At 36.9% G+C, this 22,701-nt stretch overlaps 1 protein-coding gene across 11 annotated transcripts in view; it reads left to right on the top strand.

Moving 5' to 3' along the window:
* CHRM3 (cholinergic receptor muscarinic 3) overlaps nt 1-22,701 on the top strand; it is a 542,465-nt gene that overhangs the window by 212,269 nt on the left and 307,495 nt on the right. For 9 of the 11 annotated variants that reach the window (XR_014825490.1, XM_084992554.1, XM_084992555.1 and 6 more), the window contains one exon: nt 21,328-21,390. The exons of the other annotated variants lie outside the window; for them this stretch is intronic. The gene's annotated coding sequence lies outside the window, so the exon portion shown is untranslated. The remainder of the gene's footprint in view (nt 1-21,327; nt 21,391-22,701) is intronic. 11 annotated transcript variants of the gene reach the window in all.

The following is a 22,701-nucleotide window of genomic DNA, read 5'->3' as shown; positions in this document are numbered from 1 at the left end:
TTAATTTTTATGCATTTATTATTTTAAGTGAATTAAATAAATGTTTTAATTTCTAATATAGTAAATGTTGATAAGCATAATTTGCGTAAAGAAAAGCTCCTTAGGGTCCTTGGTAATTTTAAGCGTGTCGAGGGATCCTCAGACCTAAAACTTTGAGGCTCACTACTCTAAATTCATTGCTAAAATTACCATATTTATAAGGTAGGATAAGCTAAGTAAAATGCCTAAGGAAATCTTGATTTTGATTTGTGAATTTAATGAATTGAACATTTAAATTTAAATCCAAAGTCAACCTAAAAATAGTCTCTTCTGTGCACCAAAATGCCCTTGACATCATCAAAAAATGTATAATTACATAAACCTGGCAACACCTAAGATTTTAGCTTCCTGACTGCAATCCTGTCCCACACTCCATCCGAAGAGGGGTACTGGTTCTCACTCTCATACACGTGGCCTCTCTTCTCTGTTGCTGCTCAGGTTTCATTTAGCTGAAAATGTATTATTTTCTAAACTAAAAGACCAAAGTAAAGTTTCTCATAAAAGAGTGTTAATAAAAGTCCATGTGTTATGGGCAAGCCCAACAGGTTAACTGCCTTCTTTCCCTGGGACAAATTACCTAATCACTCTGGGCCTCAATCCTCCCACCTATACAAGGATAATGATGTAGTAATCCTAAGCAATGAAGTCCTGCTATATAGCACCAGCACCGGGAACTATATCCAATCACTTGTGATAAAACATGATGGGAGATAATACGAAAAAAATGTATATATATGTATGACCGGGTCGTTTTGCTGTACAGCAGAAATTGATAGAACATTGTAAATCAACTGTTTTTTAATAAAAAAAAATTTTTAAAGAAAAAAATAATGCAATAACCCTGCATAGGATTGTTGTGAGAGGTGAATTAGTAAGTGTAAGGTGATTATAATAATACCTGGTATATGATAACTGTACAAAAATTGCTAGATTTATGTGTGCCTGTTAAAAAAAAGTTGTCAGATTCCCATATTAGGACAACAACTATTCCTTGGTTTGGAGGCTGTCTGTATGCCTTGCTTTTATATATATAGGGAAAATAAAAGTACATGTAAAACTGATGTTAATTGCAGGGCCAGTTTTTTAATATTTTAGAGTGTTGGCACACTTTATTAAAAAATTCCTGACTGAGCTTTTTCTTTGTCATAAGAAGTTGATTTCATTCTATTTAAATTATTTATATAGTGGTATGCCACTAATATAAAAAATAAAAACCAAAAGAATCTGATGTATATCAGCCATTCCATTGTATGTGTATGTGTGTGTACTGTAAATTAATTTTGGAATTTATTCTTTGGTCTGAAAAATATTCACTTAACTTGCATTCCTTAGATTTACTTGAAGTGTTTTTGTCATGGTTATAAATTTAAAACTGTGAGATCAAATGAGATTTATTCCAAAGATGCAAGAATGGTTCAGCATCCACAGACTAATCAATATGATGTACTACATTAAAAATTGAAATATAAAAATGGTATGACCATCTCAATAAATGCAGAAAAAATTTACAAAATTCAACATTCATTCATGATAACAACTGTCAACACACTGAGCACAGGGAGAATGTACCTCAACATAATAAATGACATTCATGACAAACTCACAGCTAACATCATACTCAACGGTGAGAATCTGAAAGCGTCCTCTAAGATCAGGAACAAAACAAACAAAAAAGGAATACCTACTTTTATTTGACATAGTTCTAGAATTCCTAGCCAGAGCAATTAGGCAAAAAAAAACCATGCCCTGTGCTCTGTTTTAAGATTTGGACCTAAGTGTACATTATTTTGTTTGCATTTTGAATTAGGGAAAGTTTTGTTTTGTCTTTTTATGGTTGCACCCACATATGGAATTTCCCAGGCTAGGGGTCAAATTGGAGCTGCAGCTGCTGGCCTACATAAGCCACAGCCACAGCAACACCAGATCTGAGCCGAGTCTGTGACCTACACTGCAGCTCACAGCAACTCCATATCCTTAACCCACTGAGCAGGGCCAGGGATCAAACCTGCGTCTTCATGGATACTAGTCAGGTTTCTTACCGCTGAGCCACAACGGGAACTCCCAGGATTAGGGAAAGCTTTCGATAGGCAATTTCTCACTGCTTTCTAGAATTTTATGTATTTTTAAAGGAAGGTGAATTTTTAGAGGAAGAAATGCCCAAATATTTATTAATAAGCACGGAAGTTTTCATATTCTCTGAGGTTCTAAGTTCCTTTACTTTATGGGGACAACTCTGAATGATAATAAATATAATAAATTGCAACCACATCCTAGGTTAAATATAATATTTGTGGTAAAAAATTAAAGTTTTTATATATATTTTGAAGTCAGTTTGTTATAAATGAATTAATCTATCTGTCATTGGCTGAAATTTCTTGATAAACATCATAATAGATGCAGGATTTATCCCAAGTATTCTGCCATCTGAGTCCTTAAGTGCTTATCACATATAACTGCCTTGTTCGGAAGTTGCTTTTAAAAATATTTTCAACATATTTACTTTAATTAAACCTTTGTGGATTTTAATAAATTAGTTTCTGAAATGAGTTGCTCTGACAAGTTTCTTGTTGGCAAAGGTATTTCCTGCTAGATAGTTCCATCTGTTTTAATTGTTCTGCATGCCCTAAAATAAGCAACATGGATACTTTTATATCCAAGGAAATGCCATAGTTCTCTTGCCAAACCATAAAACAATAAACCTTGATAGTTCTGTGGTTTAGAACATGGACAAATTCATTTGATACTTTTGATTGCATTTTGCAAATGCAGAGAGTGACAGTAGCACACACACAGGAACATTAACGAAAGGCAAAGTTTGTCGGTTCCATTACTCAGTTCCAGAGAAAATGTGGCAATTTTCAGCAGAACAAAAGTTTTAAATATAAAACCATTAGACATACTGTTTGCACAAAGGTTTCTAACTTCTCAGATTCGACACCTGTGTATAGCAGTTCAGTTCAAAATTGTTTTTCTTATAGAGCTCCATTTTTTCTTCATTTGCTAATTGCAAAAATCACGGGACACTGAGAAATACTATAAATTGAAATACAGTGATTTATTATTTTCCAGCGTTTTTGAAGCATAATTTTTTATCTATAAATCTCACGTATTTAAATTGCAAACATATGTATACATGAAATTTATATATATATGTGAATATATGTATATGTGAAAACCATCAACAAAAGTAAGATAATGAGAATGTTTTGTCACTTTTTAATGTGTTATAATGTTGGAATTCTTTGTAATTCCTCCCTTTCACCTCCCACATTTCATTCCCCACTACTAGGAAACCATTGATGTGCTTTCGGTTAATATAGATTAGTTTGCATTTTCTAAAATTTGATATAAATGGAATCCTGTAGTAGGTACATTTTTTGATCCAGCTTTTTTTCACTCAGCATACTTATTTTGAAACTTATTCATACTTTTGTGTGTTTCAATAGTTTATTCCTTCTTGTTGCTTATTATTCTTCCATTATGCAGTTACACTATGATTGTTTATCCATATTCACCTCTAGCATGACATTTGCCTTGTTTCTAGCACTGAGTTGTTAAAATAAATCTCCTCTGAATGTTTGTGTACATGTCCTTGTACGAAAATGCTTCCATTTCTCTTAAATACCCAGGATTAAAACGTTTGAGTCATACAGAAGGTGTATATTTAACTTTTGAGGAAACTCCCACACTAGTCTTCAATGTGGTTATTAATTTTACCTTCCCAGGAGCAGTTGAGAGTTCCAGTTGCTCTACGTCCTTGCTAAAGCTCACTATGATAAGTGTTTTTACCTTTAGCTATTTTAGCACATGTGCAGTGGTACTTATTGTTACTTGCATTTCCCTAATGGCTCATGATTTTGAACATCTTTTTATATTGCTTATTTAATATTTGTATATTTCCTTTAGCGAAGTGTCCTTTGAAATATTTTGTTCAGATTTTCTGTTGACTGGGTTGTTCATTCTGTTATTAAGTATACTTCACCTACTTCAGGTATAGTTCTATAAATCAAAACTTAGAGCTACTTTGATGCTTTTTTATTTTATTGAAGTATAGTTGATTTACATGTTGTGTTAATTTCTGCTGTACAGCAAAGTAATTCAGTTATACATATATACAAATATATTGTTTTTCATATTCTTTTCCATTATCATTTATCACAGGATATTGAATTGTTCCCTGTACTGTACAGTAGGACCTTGTTGTTTGTCCATTCCGTATATACTAGTTTGCATCCCCTAATCCCAACCTCCCAATCCATCCCTCCCCCCTCCAACTCCCATCCCCCGCCTTGACAAATACAAGCCTGTTCTCTGTGTCTGGAGTCTGTTGATTTCATAGACAAGTTCATCTGTATAATATTTTAGATTCCATATATAAGTGATATCATTTGTCTTTATGTGTCTGACTTATTTCACTAGTATGATAATCTCTAGGTCCATCCATGTTGCTGCAAATAGCATGCTTTCATTCTTGTTCTGTGGCTGAGTAGTATTCCACTGCACATATGTACCACATCTTCTTTATAATTTGGTGCTATTTAAGTCACCTTTTTATCCATACATCCATCAAACTAAATTTCTATATCCTTTCAAATTAATATTAAAAGAATGGCCCAAAATGTGAACCATTTCTAGTATTACTATTTGTGCTTCAAGAACTGATAGCACTATTTATGCTTCTTATTTTTTAATGTATATGCTTTGTATGTATAAGATTGTAATTTCTTCTCAAATGGTGTATTGCTGCCCCAATTCTCATGCCTTGGTTATCAAGTTCTTTTGAATGCTGCTCCATATCTGCAGTTTATTGCTTTATGTATAAAGCCTTGTAGCTTTATAGAGATACAGTAATAGATAAAACTTGCCAGGCACTCAGCTCTTCTAAGCCCTTTACATACATTAAACAAAATAGTCCTCATAACAATACTATTATGGGTGTACTATTGTGATCCCATTTAGAAAAGAAAAAACTCAGTCACCGAAGGGAAAGACATCTGCCCAAGATCATGAGTAAGGCATGATCAAGGCAGAGCTGGGTTACACATCAGGCTGGCTGGTTCCCATATGCACAGTCTCTGCTTATCTTAAACGCTTAAGTTTTTCTTTTAAAAAAGTATTATGGACAATAATTTTTATTAGCAAGGTATAAATCATACCTGAATCTCCCTCTTCAGTTAACCCTTGTACAAAAAAATAAATTTCAGTTTTATCTTATTTCCCTTTTTAAGCAATGAAATTGCCTAAATGTACCTGGGAGGAAAGAAAACAATGTTTAGCTTACTGAAAAAATCTGTAAATTGTAAACTGAATTCTTTTCCATTATGCAAATTAAATATGATACACTCTTACATGATCGTCTTCACAACATGACTTTCAAGAATGTAGCATCATCTAAACAGACATTCCATTAGGCATTGACTAAATCCAAAGTTCGTAAGTGGAATTTTTGCATCAGTGCATATTTAAGGTGGGTCATTTCTCTATGTATTCAGTGTAGATAAAATTCTGTAACATGGCAAATTTGGACAGATCTACCTAAAACTTATTGTCAATAGGTTATAATTAAGAGGTGTCTGATACTGATGTTGGTGAAAAATGAAGTAAAGAGAAAATGGAATAGATGTTAAGGATTCTGAGTATAATTTATAAAATTCTACTTTATGTAAATATGCAAATAGACTCATTCATAAAGTGACTTAACCACTAGGTCATGGAGCTAGGACTGGTATCGCAGGCTTCTCTAACCTCGATCTCTGCCTCTATCATTTCCTCGTGAACTTGGCAATAAACTTCTCTCTCTGCTTGAAGATATTCAGAAATGGAAGCACATTCTCTTTTTTTTAATCATAAATCTCAGTATTTTATCTCATCAATGGGACAATCACAAGTTCAGCTGCCCTAACCTTCTCAGAAGGGAGATTCTTTAGAAAACATATGCCAGATTTTCAATTTTAGTTTAACTAGTCTGTCACAAGACATGATGCCACATATCATTTTGCAGGTTTGGCTAATTTCTGTTAGGTAATTTTATTAACTGATAGATAGCTGTAGTATGCATTTATGTGTATTGCCACTTCTATAAATCAAAGATCTCAACACATTCTGAGTTTTGCAAAGTCTTCTTTATGACTTAAAACTTTTCCTTAAATCAGAAAATATCTTTTTTCTCGTTGAGTAAATTGCCTGCCCTCTTCTTCAGACAGATAAGAAAAAAGCAATCAAACCCACAGATAAACAGAAACCAGCCTGTTCCTCACTGCCTGCCAAACTCACTCTTCATTGTACACTTAGAAAGATCAGCCTGGACAGGGTCTTGTTTGCTATCCCAGAAGCGGCTTCATTTCTTTCTTTCCTTCTTTCCTTCTTTCTTTCTTTCTTTCTCTTTCTTTCTCTTTCTTTATTTCTTTCTTTCTTCCTTTCTTCCTTTCTTCCTTTCTTCCCTTCCTTTCCTTCCTTTCTTTCCTTTCTTTCTTTTTTTCCTTCTCTATCGCTTCTTTTCCCATTCCCTGCAGGATGCACCTAAAAGAATGCTGACTGACCATTGTCACACACTTAATGTTTCTGGACTCACCATGGAATTTACTCCCCACTCTATGCTCCTCTGTGAGGTGAGATAGGATTAACTCACCCCACAGCTATGTGGAGTTGCACTGGAGGGGAAGCCCCAGTTCTGGAGCTTGTCAGCCTAGGTTCAAAGGCTGCCCCTCACCACGTGTGTCACTTGCAGAAGCTGCTTGAACCTTCTAGATCTTGAGTTTTTCTTCTCAGGTACACAGGATAAGAGCACCCTTGCCACTAAGTTATCATGAGAATTACTTGAGGGAATTTATGAAAACCATCCAGAATATGTTATGTGCTGGGTAGGTACGCTCTTTTTCTTTTTTGGCTGTAAACTCAAGATTAGAAGATTGCTACCTAAAATCATACTGCAAAATAGTCAGATGTGATTTGTGGTGTTCTCTCATCGGATTCCATGTGACCCTGCCAAACACTTCCAGGGGGGAACTAAGCAGGGAGTCAAGAGGCAATGTGACTTTCATGCAGCCCCAGTTTTCACTGAGCCAAGTTCAAACTGCAGTTACTGTGCATGAGCAGAGGCTGAGGGTATGCTCCTTCTTAAGACTGTTTCTGCCCTGTTGCACATTATCTCTGAGTAACTGATGCCCTGAAGGAGATCAAGCAACTTCAGAGCAACACATGGCTGTGATTTCTAAAAGTAGAATTAAGACAATGTGCATCTGTACGCATATTTAAATATAGGGTTTGTAGTTGTAGAAAAATGAGGATCACACATATTATGTATTTTTAAAATCTCCCAGCCTCAAGCACTACATAATATAACATCATTCACAATGGGTCTTCATGCAGATATACAAAGCCAAAGCCTAAGTAGTTCTAGGCCTCAAAACAAGTAACGTTAATTGATGAAAGGTCTGTAGGTACAAGAGAAGTGAAAACAAAGGGACCATAAGGTAAAGAAAAGCAAATGTCTGTCACTGTGTGTATGTGTATCTGTCTGTCTGTCTTTGTCTCTCTCCCTCTATCGGTCTTTCTGTGTATGTGTTTTTCTTACCTTGTCTCGTTCTGTCTCTCTGTCTCTCTCTCTGTCTTTCTGTCCTACACATATGCACACATACACATATTCATGACTCTAATCACTAGTCAGAAATGTAGTCGCTGCAGTAATAATCAAGATGCAGCATCACATGTAAGAGAAAAGGATAAGCACAAGGAAGCTAAGTATCTCTTTACTTAGCCCTGCTTTCTTCGAGAGCAGGTTTTGTGTCTCAGACTAACTGGTTACACTTAGCAAAAATTAATCTCCCATGAGTCTGACTTCTGAAGAAATGTGCAAGCTGGGAAAGTGGCTTTACTGGGGGGAAAAAATTGCAATTGATCCCTTACAATTCAACAAATCAACTAGTCAATTGAATATCATTGGGGCAAAAAATCAAAAGATACAAAAGAACAATGTTACATGTAGTATGAAACTTGAGACAAAATAAAAATCCGGTTTTAAGGATTCATCATATTATATTTGTGGGATAGTTGTTGTCACGTCACACTAGGAAGATATGGAAGTAATTGTTATGATTTTAATACTTACTCAGAGAAAAGGCTTGTACCAAGCCCAGGAAAAATAAATCTTGAACTTAAGTTCCTACATCCTTTTCTAACCAGTACCTTTCATTCCTGGGGATTTGTACTGCCCTTCTAGGTTGTCAAAATGCCCAGCTCCTACTTCATCCAACAAAACTTGTATTCTCTCAGTATACCTTATATAATTAAAGAAAAACAGTATGCTTTAATCCATAAAAAAATGGAAACGATTTCATGGATTACAGAAATAGTTACATTTAGAGTATTTTTGAATCCCTAAATGAGTGTCTAATAGCCAAATATTTAGATAATCTCTTTCAAAGTAATTTCAGACACAATGGGATTTGTGTATTTTTAAAAGCAAAAAGTAATACAAAGGTTTTATAGTCAAACAAAAATACTCTTCTATTAGGTGGAAAAGTATTCACTTCTTTCAAGTCTCCATAAGATGGGAAAAAGTGAATACAGTTTTTCAGGTGTTACTAATTATTTGGTTGATTATTTCTTAATAAAACTCATTTTTTTCATAGCAACTAGCGTTTTTATTGAAATATAGTTGATTTCAAATATTATGTTAGTTTCAGGCATGCAGCAAAGAGATTCAGTTACACATACATATGAATGGATAAAGATAATATATTACATATATACAGTGGAATATTACTCAGCCATAAAAAGCTGAATAATTGTTTATTGCTGCAAATAATGCCATTTGCAGCAACACAGGTGGACCTAGAGATTATCATACTAAGAGAAGTAAGTCAGAGAAAGAAAAATATCATATGATATCACTTATATGTAAAATCTAAAAATGATACAAATGACCTTATTTACAAAACAGAAATAGACTTACAAACCTGGAAATCAAACTTGTGGTTCACTAGTGGAGTTTTATTAGGGTCTGATTATTTTATTCTTCTTTTACCTTGCCCATGATTTCTGAAGAATCGATCTTTTTTTTTTTTTTCCTCCTGTTCTGAGGAAGAGAAGGATCCTGATTTCAGTGGGGTAATTTCAGAAAAATGGGTGCTACTAGAATAAGACTATTTCTGTAAAATCCAGATGGACCCTTCTGAGGGAAGACAAGGAACTCTCCATGCTCTCAACCATCAATCAGGAATAAGCTCCTCCCCTCCCCTGCCCCTGGGGCTCCCTCAAGGTGGGAGACATGACACTGGTGGAGTATAACCTGGGGGAAAAAAAAGAGAAAGAGAGAGAAAAAAGTGAAACAAATCGCTGTGATCTATAACTAAAACTAACCCAGTGTTATGAATCAACTATGCTTTGGTTAAACAAATAATGAGAACTCCCTCTGCTCCTCTGTCATTGACACTGTTGGATCTTCCAGATTGCTTCTGACTCAGAAAGACCAGGATCTAGCCTTGCTTATTGGAAGTCATTGATTGTTCAACTACACACACAGCCTAGGACAACATAGAACTTCCATAGATATTTTCAGAATTTTAATTTGGGTAAGCAAAAATGAACTAAGGAGTCACGGTGGGTTAAGGTTCTGGCATTGCTGTCAGCTGTAGTGTGGTTTTGCAAACGAAGCTCAGATCCCACATTGCTGTGGCTGTGACATAGGCTGGCAGCTGCAGCTCTGATTTGACCCCTAGCCTGGGAACATTCATGTACCATGAGTGCAGCCCTAAAAAGCAAAAAAAAAAAACCACTAAGGAGAGTCAGATATCTTAAGTGGGAAGGAGGAATGATGCTGCATGCATAATATAACCCTATTCATTAGTATATAGGGCATACTCCCTGATATAACTGATGGCATCCTTTTGTTCCATGACTTGCACCCAAACTGAGGGAAGTCTTTTAACAGTGGTTGCAGCAAGCATTTCTTTCCCTAAACTCCATGAAGCCAGGACCCTTTCTTACATGTCAGTTTTATAGTGAGATGTTGGAATCCATGTATGACTTTTGAAAATGAAACCTACATCACAGCCCAGAATAAAAATAACCATTATTCAACTCCCAAAGTAACAACCAGTACTAACATTTTGATCTACAAGTTGAATCATATGAAATTGCTGATAATTGACTGTTTTGGATCTACTCAATCAGCAAATTCATTTGGTTAAAACTGCTTTTCTGTGTCTTTTTAAAGATTATTATATGCATGTATTTATGCTTATAAGATTGTGGATATGTTTTTCCAGACAATTTATACCTAGGTTTTTTTTTTTCCCTCCTAATGTAATATAGAAGATATTTTGCCATGTAACTGTTCTTTAAAAATGTAATTTTTAAATGAGAGTTACTTTTAAGGAGCACCTCTGTCTGTGTATTTGCTTCATAGATTCAGAGTTCTGGGCTCCAGGAGGACTGTTACTGAGCAATATGTGTTAACCATTTACCAACCAAAGGCATTGCTTAAGGCAGCAGGAAAAAGCGATATTAACTCAGGCTATTTGAGCATTTTCTGAAAGACATTTACGAAGAAAAACTCCAGGGAAACTGATTAAATATGTTATTTACACCACCAACAGTATTATGTTTCCTGAGAACAGCTGCACAATAGAAATTGCCAAAATTATAACTCATCACATCAAAATTGACCTTTCCATATATTTAAGAGGTTGGAATTTTAGCTACGTACTGTTTCAGGAGCTCATTAGATTTTCGAGTGTGTATCTAAGAATGTCACAGTTGCATTTCAAAGTATGGTATTTGAAAATATGTATTTATAAATATTATTATTGAATTTTTTTTCTATCCCAGATCAATTACTTTTTGTTTTACAATGTAGAATGCACTATTCCCTCTTCAGGAAGATATATATATTTTTCATGATGTTGTAGGGTTTATGAATTTTGAGAGAAATATTTATCTAGACTCAAGAGCAAATTCGTTTTCAAGCTAGGCTAGACTCTGAAGAATCAATCTTTTTTTTTTTTCCTCCTGTTCTGAGGAAGAGAAGGATCCTGAGCTGTTTGTGCAACATGGCGTTTATCCTGCTTCCCCTAAGAAAACTTCATCTGGCCAAACAAATTGGGAGAAACAAGAGCCAGGCTATATCTGCCTGGAGGCCTAGCTCAGGTTTAACATTTCAGAGTAATCCTGTTGTAAAGATAATGATAACATAGTGTTTAAGCCAGTATTTCCCAAATTTATTTGAGCACCATATTTCTTTTTGGAATATTGTGGAGCTCCTGAGACTTCAGGTGAAGTCTAGAAAATACATAGCACCTATCCATAGTCCTTTGATTGCTTGATTTTGCTTCCTCTAACACAGTCATCTTGTTCACTTTTTAGAATCCAGACAGTTAAGGTGGCTCTCTGCTGAAATGCCGGCAAGAGTTATTTTTATAAATGATAAACATTGTGTCAAAAATCTGCCATGTGACATTTAAATATCAATATTTTTAACAGGCATAATTATATACAGCACTGTAAATGATGTAGCATTCTAATATTAATTTCTATTGTGCTATCTACAGAACAGAAACAGATTCACAGACTTGGAGAACAGACTTGCAGTTGCCAAGGGGGAGGGGGAGGGAGTGGGATGGACTGGGAGTCTGGGGTTAGTAGATGCAAACTGTTATTTTTAGAATGGATAAGCAAGGAGGTCCTACTGTACAGCACTGGGAACTATAGCCAATCTCTTGGGATAGACAATGATGGAGATACTATGAGAAGAAGAATGTGTATATATGTATGATTGGGTCACTTTGCTGTACAGTAGAAATGGACACAGCATTGTGAATCAACTATACTTTAAAAAAATCAGAGCTTAATAAAGCAGAATATAAATAGATAAATAAATAAATTTCCCTTGTGTTCCTTGCATACACCAAATGGATGATAAATTGTAGACAGCATGACAATGGGAAGAGTAGAATTTTTTTTTTTTCAAAAAAATCACATTCTCGTCATTTAAACAGCCACATTATCATTTCTCTGTAGTATTTTTCTTTCTCTTTTTAACAAGGTGCAGGTTGCAGGTGTTTTTATCACTCCTCTGAGGTAAGTCGATGATTTTAACTTTAGGCTGTGGATGAGAATACCAAGGCACTAAATCAGGTGACTTCCCAGAACCATGGAGTTCCTATAGTGGCTCAGTGGGTTAAGAACCCGACTAGTATCCATGAGGATGCAGGCTTGATCCCTGGCCTCACTCAGTGGATTAAAGGGTGCCGAGTTGCCATGAGCTGTGGTATAGGTCACAGACACAGCTCGGATCTGGTGTTGCTATGGCTGTGGTGTAGGCCAGCAGCTGCTTCTCCAATTCAACCCCTAGCCTGGGAACTTCCAATGCCACAGGTGCAGTCCCTTCACCCCCAAAAAAACTTTCCAGAACCAGATTAGCTACTGCTGAAGACATGGCATGGAAATTTCCTGAGTCTTGAAGAAAAAATGGAAAACAAAAAAAAATGGAAAACAAAGAAAGAACTTTATTTTCCAAACAAGCAAATTCTAGGCATGGAGGAAAATATGCCTTTATTATTATTTATTTTAATTTTTTAAAAACATATTGCCTTAGGTGTTTTAAACGGATATCTTTACTAACTCTCGACCATCTCATTGATTCCAAAGTGTAATTCATGAGTTTGGCTATCTCATTACCAAGAAGATATCTTGGATGGCAGATTTGCCAGTGGTCCTTTAAGGTACTTCTCTGATTCCTGATGAAAGCAGGCAAAAAAATATCCTTTATAAGGTACATTTTCCCCTTTAAAATTGGATTCTTGAAACCCTATGAACACTATAATTTAATCATACTCTGTAAAACTGTTTTGACCAAAAATACAAAATACTTCTTCCTGGCTTTCACATTGATATTGTGACTCAACCTCAGAGAGAGCACAAAAGAGAGACAGACAGAGATTTAAAGACTATTATTGTTAAGCCCCCTGAGTTGGGACTGCTAAAAGGTTACCTGAAAAAAAAGATGATTAACATTTCCAGGCATCTGAACCCAGCCATGTCTGGCTGAAGATCAGCATTTTAAAGCTATGATATTGTTTATAAAATTAAGGAACTCAAGACTGGACCTTTACCTTTGTTACAGATTTTTTTTTTTTTTTGAACTTTTCAAGAGTGCAGGAAACCGTTTGTTGGGTTAGACATTTATTTTTTAAGTTACAATTTTTATGGGGAAAGTAATAGCCATGACTTTTAAATTAGAATGTGTTTTTACATGTACTGAAAGGAGCATTTACTCATTTTTTTAAATAGCTGCACCCAGAGCATTTGAAAGTTCCCAGGCCAGGAAGTGGATTGAATCTGAGCCACAGCTGCGACCTGTGCTGCAACTGCAGCAACACTGGGATGCTGTATCAAACCTGCACCTCCACAGCAACCTAAGCCACTGCAGTAGGATTTTTTTTTTTTTTTTTTTTTTTTGGTCTTTTTAAGGTCGCACTCAGGGCATATGGAGGTTCCCAAGCTAGGGGTAGAATCAGAGCTGTGGCCTACACCACAGAGGCCTACACCACAACCCCAGCAATGCCAGAGCAGAGCCACATCTGTGACCTACACCTCAGCTCACAGCAACGCCAGATCCTTAATCCACTGAGACAGGCCAGGGATTGAACCCATGTCCTCATGGATACTAGTTGGACTCATTACCCCTGAGCCAAATAGGAACTCCTTTAGTAGGATTCTTAACCCACTGTGCCTCCTCATTTTCACTTAATAAAACACAGGCCTTTAAAAATCCTATCTCTGAATAATTATGTTGCTTTTCTAAAATATATTTTTCCAAGGGTCATTTCCCTTTTATGACACAGCATTAGAATATTGACCAAAGGTTGTTTCTAGTCTGCCCTTGGTACAAACTGCCCCTGAGAACCAGCAGATAATAAAGAGATACTGCTGAGAACACTGTTTTTCTTGCCAAAAAAATCAGACTTATTGATTGATCAATATAGATAGACAGAGATAATATCCAATTACAGTGAGGAAAGTGGGAAGCAAAATTGCTAAATCTTTTTGCCAATTAACTAGCATTATTTACTAAAATAAACGTGATGACTCTAGGACCTATAAATTTTAGTTTTAGAAATATATAACTACAAAAATTAACATACATGTACAGAGACACAAGGACTGCTATTGTTAAACTGTTTTTGGTAGAAAAAAGGAAATGATCCTAATCCCACAAACAGTGAAAGGACTGAGCAAATGATGGCACATCCATGCCGAGGTGGAGTCATCAGCTTTTACAAAGTATGTGTTAGATCCATAGGGACGGAGGAGTAATTTCTGCCATGTTGTTTAGTGAGAAGAACATATTCATAATAATGTAAATGGCAGGATAATAGTAAAGGAAATGGCAGGGTTGAATGAAACGAGAAAATACATGGAATGATAAATTTCAAACTGTTAACATTCGAAGGATTGAATTTGAAAGTGAGAATGGGGGAAGACAAAATCATTCTTTTTTTCCCCTTCTGTAACATGGTATTGTTTGATTTATTAAATAAGCTTTATTACCTTATAACTGAAAAGAAAAACACTTTACTATGAGTTATTTTATAGGAAGGGTCATTTGATCCTGTTTCTAAACGGCTAGTTTGCCTGGAATTCAGGCTAACATAGATCGAGGACGAAGGACAAAAAAATTAATGGCAGACCCAGGGTGAACATGACAGCCTCCTGCTCCTTTGCATTCCTCCCACTCTGTTTCCATAGGGTCCATAGAATTATAGACCATAGTCTTCTAAGCTTACCCACAAATGCATATATCAATCCATAAATAGCTCTCTGCCTCCATGATGAATAAAAAGGTAGAAAATAATAGTGTTTCTGGATAAAAAGAGAAGTGAAAGTTTGTAACCCATGGCTCTGCTTTTTCCCCCACCTCAATTCTACTGGTAATACAGAGCAACTACTTTCTGACCACCCTGTCTTGCCAGGTTTAGAGAGATGATGAATCACATTACTCTTTCACTCTTTAATTCAGATGTAAGTCCTACATGATATCCAATGGTCTGAGTTGCCTTAAAATTAGTTATGTTATAAAAGGAGCTAAGGTTTCAAAATGTGTGTGTGTGTTATCCTTATACTGAAAGGTGTTAGCCAACAGGGGTGTTTCTCTTTTGTCATCAGACATGTTCTACATAAAGGTCAAATTTTATTTTAAATACACCCCTTGGAAGCCAAGGATAAAAATTCAGAAATGGTGTGATTTGGGCTAAGTGATTCTTATTTCTTTTCAGCTTCAACATTCTATGGTTTTTAAAGAAAAGTAAAATCTAAAACTACAGGTAAAGCTAGACATAATCTCCTGTAGGCTTCTGTTCACTGCAGAACTGAATATAAAATTGGGAGTGCATTAGTCATCTAGGGCTGCTATTGCAAAATACCAGAGGCACTTTATCTGCAGAAATCTCTTCTTTCATTAATTCTAGAGGCTGGTGGGCCAAGATCAAGATGCCAGCAGGGTTGGTCTCTGGGGAGGCCTTTGTCCTGGGCTCATAGACAGTGCCTTCTCAGTGTATCCTTGTGTGGCCTTTGTTCTATGCATAGAGGGAGGGAAGGGGAGAGGGTGCAAAGGAGGGAGCTTGTTCCTAAGGGCACTGTCTGTCTCCTCGTCCTCTTATGAGGACACCAGTCCTATAGGATTATGGGCCCCAACCTTACAAAATCACAGTGGGCGTTAGAGCTTAAACCTCTTACTTTCAGGAGGACAGAACAGGGAGAATAATAAGCATAGGATACTACATTTTATATTTTATGCTGTTTCTGCTTTCTAAGTTTTCACTGCATCTTTCAGTAAAAGCAATAAATTGAAGTGACATTTAACTGCTGTTCAAGCCAGCAGCTGTAATCTATAAAGTCTGATTTTATAAAGTCATGCATTATTTTGTTAAATTGCTAAAATGTCTTTATGTTTAACATTTTATGCAAAATATATACATATATCTTTCTAAAGAGTTATATTTAAAACTGTCTTTTTAAGTTTTTCTTTCACTTTTAAAACAGCTTTAAGGCTGAAAGAACTCTTTAAAGCTCAGATGTTAAAAGTCATCAGGTTCTTAACTGGCACTTAGAAATAGTAGTTAGGTGTTAAGTACTTTGTTATTTATGATTTATAAAAAATTAAAGTATAGAAGAATACAAAAATCACACCCAGTTACAGAAAGAACCAACCAAAAGCATTGATATTTTTAGTAAAATTCCTTTCACTTCTCTGTGAACATAGAGCAAAAGGTGAAATTATAAAGTTTGCATAATATTCTTCACCTTGTTTTATATCGAGTTGAATTTAGCCTCAAACTGGTGTCTGAACAGTATGAGATTAGGTTGGCTGCAAGTGGATGGGTCCTTTTCCGTAGATGGAGGTAACATCTTCTTCTCCCATTAAGACTCTCTGCCGCAATCAAATGGAGAACGTCTTTCACTTAACTGTATGTTGATAATGCTTTGAATTTCTAGAACTCTTGGTGTAATGAGACTTTGTAAGAGTCTCAGTGTCCATTCCTATAGGCCTCAGGCCCAGGGTGTTATAAAAATTGAAAACGGTTAGCCTGCAAGTCTCAGGCCTACCGAGTCTCTGTGTAGGAAAGGAGAAGGTTCATCTTCTCCATTAGTGGCTTCTTGGAGAACCTCTAAGACATAGATGTCTACAGAGTAGGCCTTGGCAAGAGACAGTATGTAATTTATCCTCCTCAAATCCTGGCTTTGCTCTCTTCATTCTTATTTAAATGTAGATGCCCCCTCCCTCCACCCCAGCACACCTCCTCTGATGGCAAGAGACTTAATAATCTACTCCACCATGACCAGTCCCATTGCCCTCAAACTAAACTTTGCCCATGTTCTCAACCACTGGTTAAGGCCTTGTCCACATAAATGATCCGCCAGGTTGTCTACCCTCCTGCTTAACAAGTATTAAACCTGCCTGGAAGACGTCTGAAACTGTGCTCCCCTTCAGCCAACCTGGCCCACTCCGCATTATTCTGAGTTTGCAAGGTTTCCTTAGACACTCATCAACTGAAAAAAACAAACAAAAACCACAAATGCGCAACCTACAAGTTGAGAATTATGTTTTATTCAGCAGCCATTCTGAGGACTTAAACCCAGGAAAGAGCCTCTGAGGGATGGCGCCAAGGAGGTGAGGGAGGACCAGGGTGTAGAGGAGCTTTTTTTTTTTTTTTTTTTTTTGTCTTTTTAGGGCCACACCCATGGCATATGGAGGTTCCCAGGCTAGGGGTCTCATCAGAGCTGTTGCTGCCAGTCTACTCCAGAGCCACAGCAATGCCAGATCCAAGCCACATCTGTGACCTATACCAAAGCTCATGGCAATGCCAGATCCTTAACCCACTGAGGGAGGCCAGGGATCAAACCCGCAACCTCATGGTTCCTAGTCAGATTCATTTCCCCTGCACCACGATGGGAACTCCCTAGAGGAGCTTTTCAAAAACAAAACCATACAAAAAACCAAGGCTGTCTGTAGGAGCACCAAAAGATTATTCTTAATTAAAGAAAAACACACATCTCAAAGTTAAGGAATTTAGTCCTTTTCTATATGGGAAGATGCAAGACTCCGAGTTCATTGAACTCATTTCTTTGATAGGCACCTTGGTGCCAATATCCTGCTTTGCTCCATCCCAAATCCCCTCAGGGTGCATAGCTGGGGGCAGCTGCAGTGGTTGATAGCTTGATGCCACAACACCCCCCCCCTTTTTTAATGATTTTTATTTTTTCCATTATACCTGGTTTACAGTTTTCTGTCAATTTTCTTCTGTACAATAAGGTGACCCAGTCACACATACATATATACATTCTTTTTCTCACATTATCATGCTCTATCATAAGTGACTAGATACAGTTCCCAGTGCTATACAGCAGGATCTCATTGCTTATCCATACAACCTTTGTTTACTGATGTGGTAGGTGACATTCTTTATCCACATGCTGTAGTCAAAGGTGATGACAACACTCCTTGATTTTTAAAAAAAAAAAAACTCCCAAAGCATTGATTTTCTTTAGCGCCAAAATGCCATTCCCATTTACTGTCTCTTCCCTCGGAGAGTATTGTGCTCTCAGGAATACCCAGGTAGAGCCAGTCTATCTTAGAGCACTTGGTATCCACTGAGAACTCTTATACTGCTCTGACCCAGGCCTATTGGTCCAAACAAAACAACTTAAGATCCTTGTAGAAATTGATGGACCAATTGATCCTCACTGACTCCTTGTCCTTGGGCTCATCATATTCAATGAGGAATCTATGATGAAATTTGAAACTGGCACACCCCATACGGCAGAAAACATCTATTTGTTAGAGATGAGGGACAGAAATGACTCTATCTTCCCACTGAAGTGTTGTTTGATGACTTAGGCATCACTTCCTCTAGTTGAAATAGGAAGATTAATATACTGTTGAATTTTCTCTTGAAGTTCCATCATAGAGATACCATTTCCTAAAGATGCTAGCATCTAAAAGAAGCAAGGCAATTAGTGGAAAGAGACAGACAGCCTGGATTCAAGTGACCTACCTCTGCTTACTCACGCCCTTAGCCTCAGTTCAATTGTGTGTAAGATGAATGGAACTCATGAAAAGATTAGCTTCACCATCTCCTTCCCTAGGAAACACTCCTCAGACAGGTCCTCCCAAGACAGGAGCAGTCTGAGAGACCTCCCTTGGATGAGGTGCCCTCCTTTTGCCAAAAGGAGGAGAGGGTCCCTTGATTGAGAGCCCAGCACTGCAGGTGGTAACAGAGGGAGAGGCTCTAAAGAGAGGAGGGGGGACATCGAGCCGGCAAAGTGGCTGATGTTCTCTAGGATGGATGCATCTCAAACTAGGAAGACCCAACGGTGTTTTTTTCTTTTCTTTTCTTTTTTTCTCAATCCTTTGCAGATTGAGACATGTAAAATACCAATCTGTAAAATACACCTTCAGAGGAGTTCCTGGAGTCCTTGCTAAGGAAATCCCTCCGCATATGCACCTCAGATCCCTCCACTTCTCACCTCATAGTCTTTTCTCATCCTTCTGTCATCTGACGTGACCTCCATCTCTCTAGAAACTTCAAGGTCCTCCTTTTAAAAATCCGGTAATAGGAGTTCTGGTTGTTGTGCAATGGGATCGGCAGCATCGTGGGAGAGCTTGGGTGCAGGTTGCATCCCTGGCCAGGCACAGTGGATTAAGGATCCGGCACTGCCACAGCTACGGCTTAGGTTGCAACTACAGCTCAGATCGATCCCTGGCCCCAGAACTCCATATGTCACCAGGCAGCCAAAACAAAACAAAACAAAACAAAACAAAAAACAAAACAAAAAAACAAGACAAAACAAAAAAAAAACAGTAGTATCTTATTAGGTCTCATCTTCAAGCTCTCCTGGATCACTTACTGTTCCTTCTGGATGGATGTCCTTGACAAGAACACACTTCCCTTCCATCCTCCTCTTCTCATGGATCTTGGTGCCTTTTTCTTTCTCTGGGCCACCCTTCTAAGAGAGATGCTTTTCTAAGGTTCTGTCCCAATGTCAGGCTTTGTACACTTTAAAATTGAATATCAGTGCCCAAAGAGGGGTGAGGGCATTTTTCTTTAGGATTTGATTATATCTCAAGATTGCAATGTATCTGATAAGGGGCTGAAATCCAAAATGTATTTTAAAAACTTTTAAACTAAATGTCAAAAAAGCCAAGCAATCTGATTTAGAAAATGGACAGAAGACCTGAAGAAACACATTTCCAAAGAAGACATACAGGTAGCCAAAAGGTACATGATTAGTTCAACATTGCTTAACCATCAGGGAAATGCAAATCAGAACCACAGTGAGATACCACCCCACACCTGTCAGATGGCCATGATCAAAAAGGCAAGAAATAGCAAGTGTTGGCAAGGATGTGGAGAAAAGGAAACCCTTGTGCACTGTTGATGGGAATGTAAATTGCTGCAGCCACTGTGGAAAACCATATAGAGGTTCCTCAAAAAATTAAAAATAGAACTGTCACATGATCCAGCAATTCCACTTCTGGGTATTTACCCAGAGAAAATGAAAATACTAATTTGAAAAGATATATGTACCCCTGTGTTCACTGCAGCATGGTTTACAATAACCAAGATATGGCAGCAACTGAATTGTGTATTGATAGAGGAATGGATAAAGAAGATGTGGTATCCTGGACTATTACTCAGCCATAAAAAATAATGAGATTTTGCCATTTGTGACAACATGGACGTGCCTAGAGGATATTATGCTAAGTGAAATAAACCATAGAGAATAAAACAAATACCATATGAATTCACTTATAGGTGAAATGTTGAAAATAGTATGTGTACATGTATGTGTGACTGGGTCACCATGCTGTACAGTAGAAAAAAAAATTGTATTGGGGAAATAACAATTTTAAAAAGTTAAAAAAATTAAAACATAAAAATGAAAAACAAATGGACAAAATAGAAGAGAAACAGACTCATAAATGCAAAACTGGTGGTCACAGGAGGGGAGGGGGTGGGGGAACAGGTGAAGTAAGTGAAGGGGATCAAGAGGGACAAACTTCCAATTGTAAAATAAGTCACAGTGGTATAATGTACAACATAGGAAATGTGGTCAATAATATTGTAACAACTTTGTATGGTGGCGAGTGATAACTAGACTTATTGTGATTATTTCATAATGTGTTAAAATTTCGAATCACTGTTGTACACCTAAAAATGATATAATACTGTATGTCAATTATAATTCAATTTATGAAGATTTGATTCTATATAAATATTTGTATGAGAAGTCAACTAATCCTAAGGTAACATTATGTATATACTTCCAGTAGTGTCTGGGAGAAAATGGTGGACTGGAACGCCTAAAAGATCATTCCTGTGACTTCTCTTTGAAAGTATACAGTGCTAACTTATTTGCTAAAAACAGGAAAGGACCATTACTAACATGTATAATTAAGGGATGCGCAGCTTCTTTTGTTTCCTCTTCTTTGTATTCTTTCATTGTGACTGGAGCTTTGGCAGGTATGAGAAACTATAGAAAGAGCCTTTCATCCAGAGTCAGTAGATGTGTTTCTTTCACCAATAACAGGTGCCTTAACTCTCTGACCACCTGTGTCTTCATCAGTTACATGAGTTTTTTGGGCACTATGATCTATGAAATCACTTTCTAGAATGTTCTGTCATGTTCTTACATTACATTTCCTCAAATCACTGTGTGTAACCTGTTGGCTTCACCTCTTCCATGGTCTTGGCTATATGTAAATCCCATTTTCTTATTCTCTTCTAGCACCTGTGTTCTGATTAGAGGCAAAATAAATGACATTCAAAACTTCCACTAAGGTACTATAAGGTAAGATCTTTTTTGAGTTCAGTTCTTTGCTTTAAAAAAGAGGGCTTATGGCTTGATCTATCAGAAGAGATTAAGGAGGAATAGGAATTTCTATGTTGGTGTTTTTCAATACAATTTATAATTGTCACTGTGTGTATCTTTATATATATATGTATACACACACACAGAGTCATGCTCAATTTATTGTCTTAATAAAAATACTTTTTTCCTTATTTGCTCAACATTGAAGGCATTTGTTGAAATATGAAATAAGTTGATTTTATGTGAAATACTCATTTCTATCTTAATTGTAGTGATATAAGGATTTTTGAAATGGTGCAAAATGTTTGAATTTTTAGCAAATATAGGACCTTATAGCTTGTCTAGTTCATAGAAGCTCAATTATTATCTGTTGATTTATAGCGCCTTATTCAGAAGCCTATACCAAAACTGATTGTGAATCTAAAGAAAACCAATCTTGTGGAAAAGTTCAATCCTTTGCAAATACTATTTGTTGATGATACTGTTTCTATTCATCAGACAGTACAAAGAGCCTACCCAATATTCATTCTCCCCTCCTCCTTTTTGAAAAATTCGTAGAGCTTTGAAGGACAATAAGACTTTCAAAACTCCTTTCTGCAGCCACATGACTCAGCTCTGGCTAATGAGTTCTGAGCGATGGGCCCTGCAGAGGACTTCCCTTCCCAAATTCATTCCCTTCCTGAATTAAAAGAGAAGAACTTAAGGAGGAGAATATATCCTTTGTTATTACCCCATCTTTCCACCTAGAAAGCAGTTCTAGAATTTGTAACTGCAGGGTTTTAATTTGTGGAAGTGATTGAGTGATGGTACAGAGAGGTCCATGTCATTGAAAGAAGAATTTATTACTTGCATTTCCTGAGAGAAAGGCACACTCCATGAAGGGCCACCTGGGGAAGCACCAGGTTGGTCAAGAGGCAGAATACAGGAATGAGGAGAAAAGTCAAGATCAGAGTCTTTATTGGGCTTTCCTTGGGAAAGGCAAGGCAGGGCAGGATAAACAGATAAGGATTGGCCAGTAAGAATACTGTAGGTGGTTCCTAAAGTGTAGGTAGTCTCTAATAGCCTGGCATCTCACCCTGGGTTATTTTAGGTCAGGGGAAATATTAGCTTGGTGTGTGAGAATTAGATAAGCAGATGGATGGGACTGTGGACTCAGGATGGTTTGGTTTACATATGAAAGATGTGCTCCAAGAGAAGCCCTTTGCTATTTCTAAGAATTGGCTAGCCTTCAGAGGGGCAGATCCTCCCTGGCCAGCAAGATTTTAGGATGTCAAAACATATAAAATATAG

The sequence above is a fragment of the Sus scrofa genome, chromosome 14, assembly GCF_054392235.1.
Source record: "Sus scrofa isolate SSC_HxYL_T2T_F1_AM1 chromosome 14, Sscrofa_HxYL_maternal_Yorkshire_Landrace_v2.0, whole genome shotgun sequence".
In the NCBI taxonomy this organism is placed as follows: Eukaryota; Metazoa; Chordata; class Mammalia; order Artiodactyla; family Suidae; genus Sus; species Sus scrofa.
The sequence above is the reverse complement of the archived record's forward strand: the minus strand, read 5'-3'. Positions and strand labels throughout refer to the sequence as shown.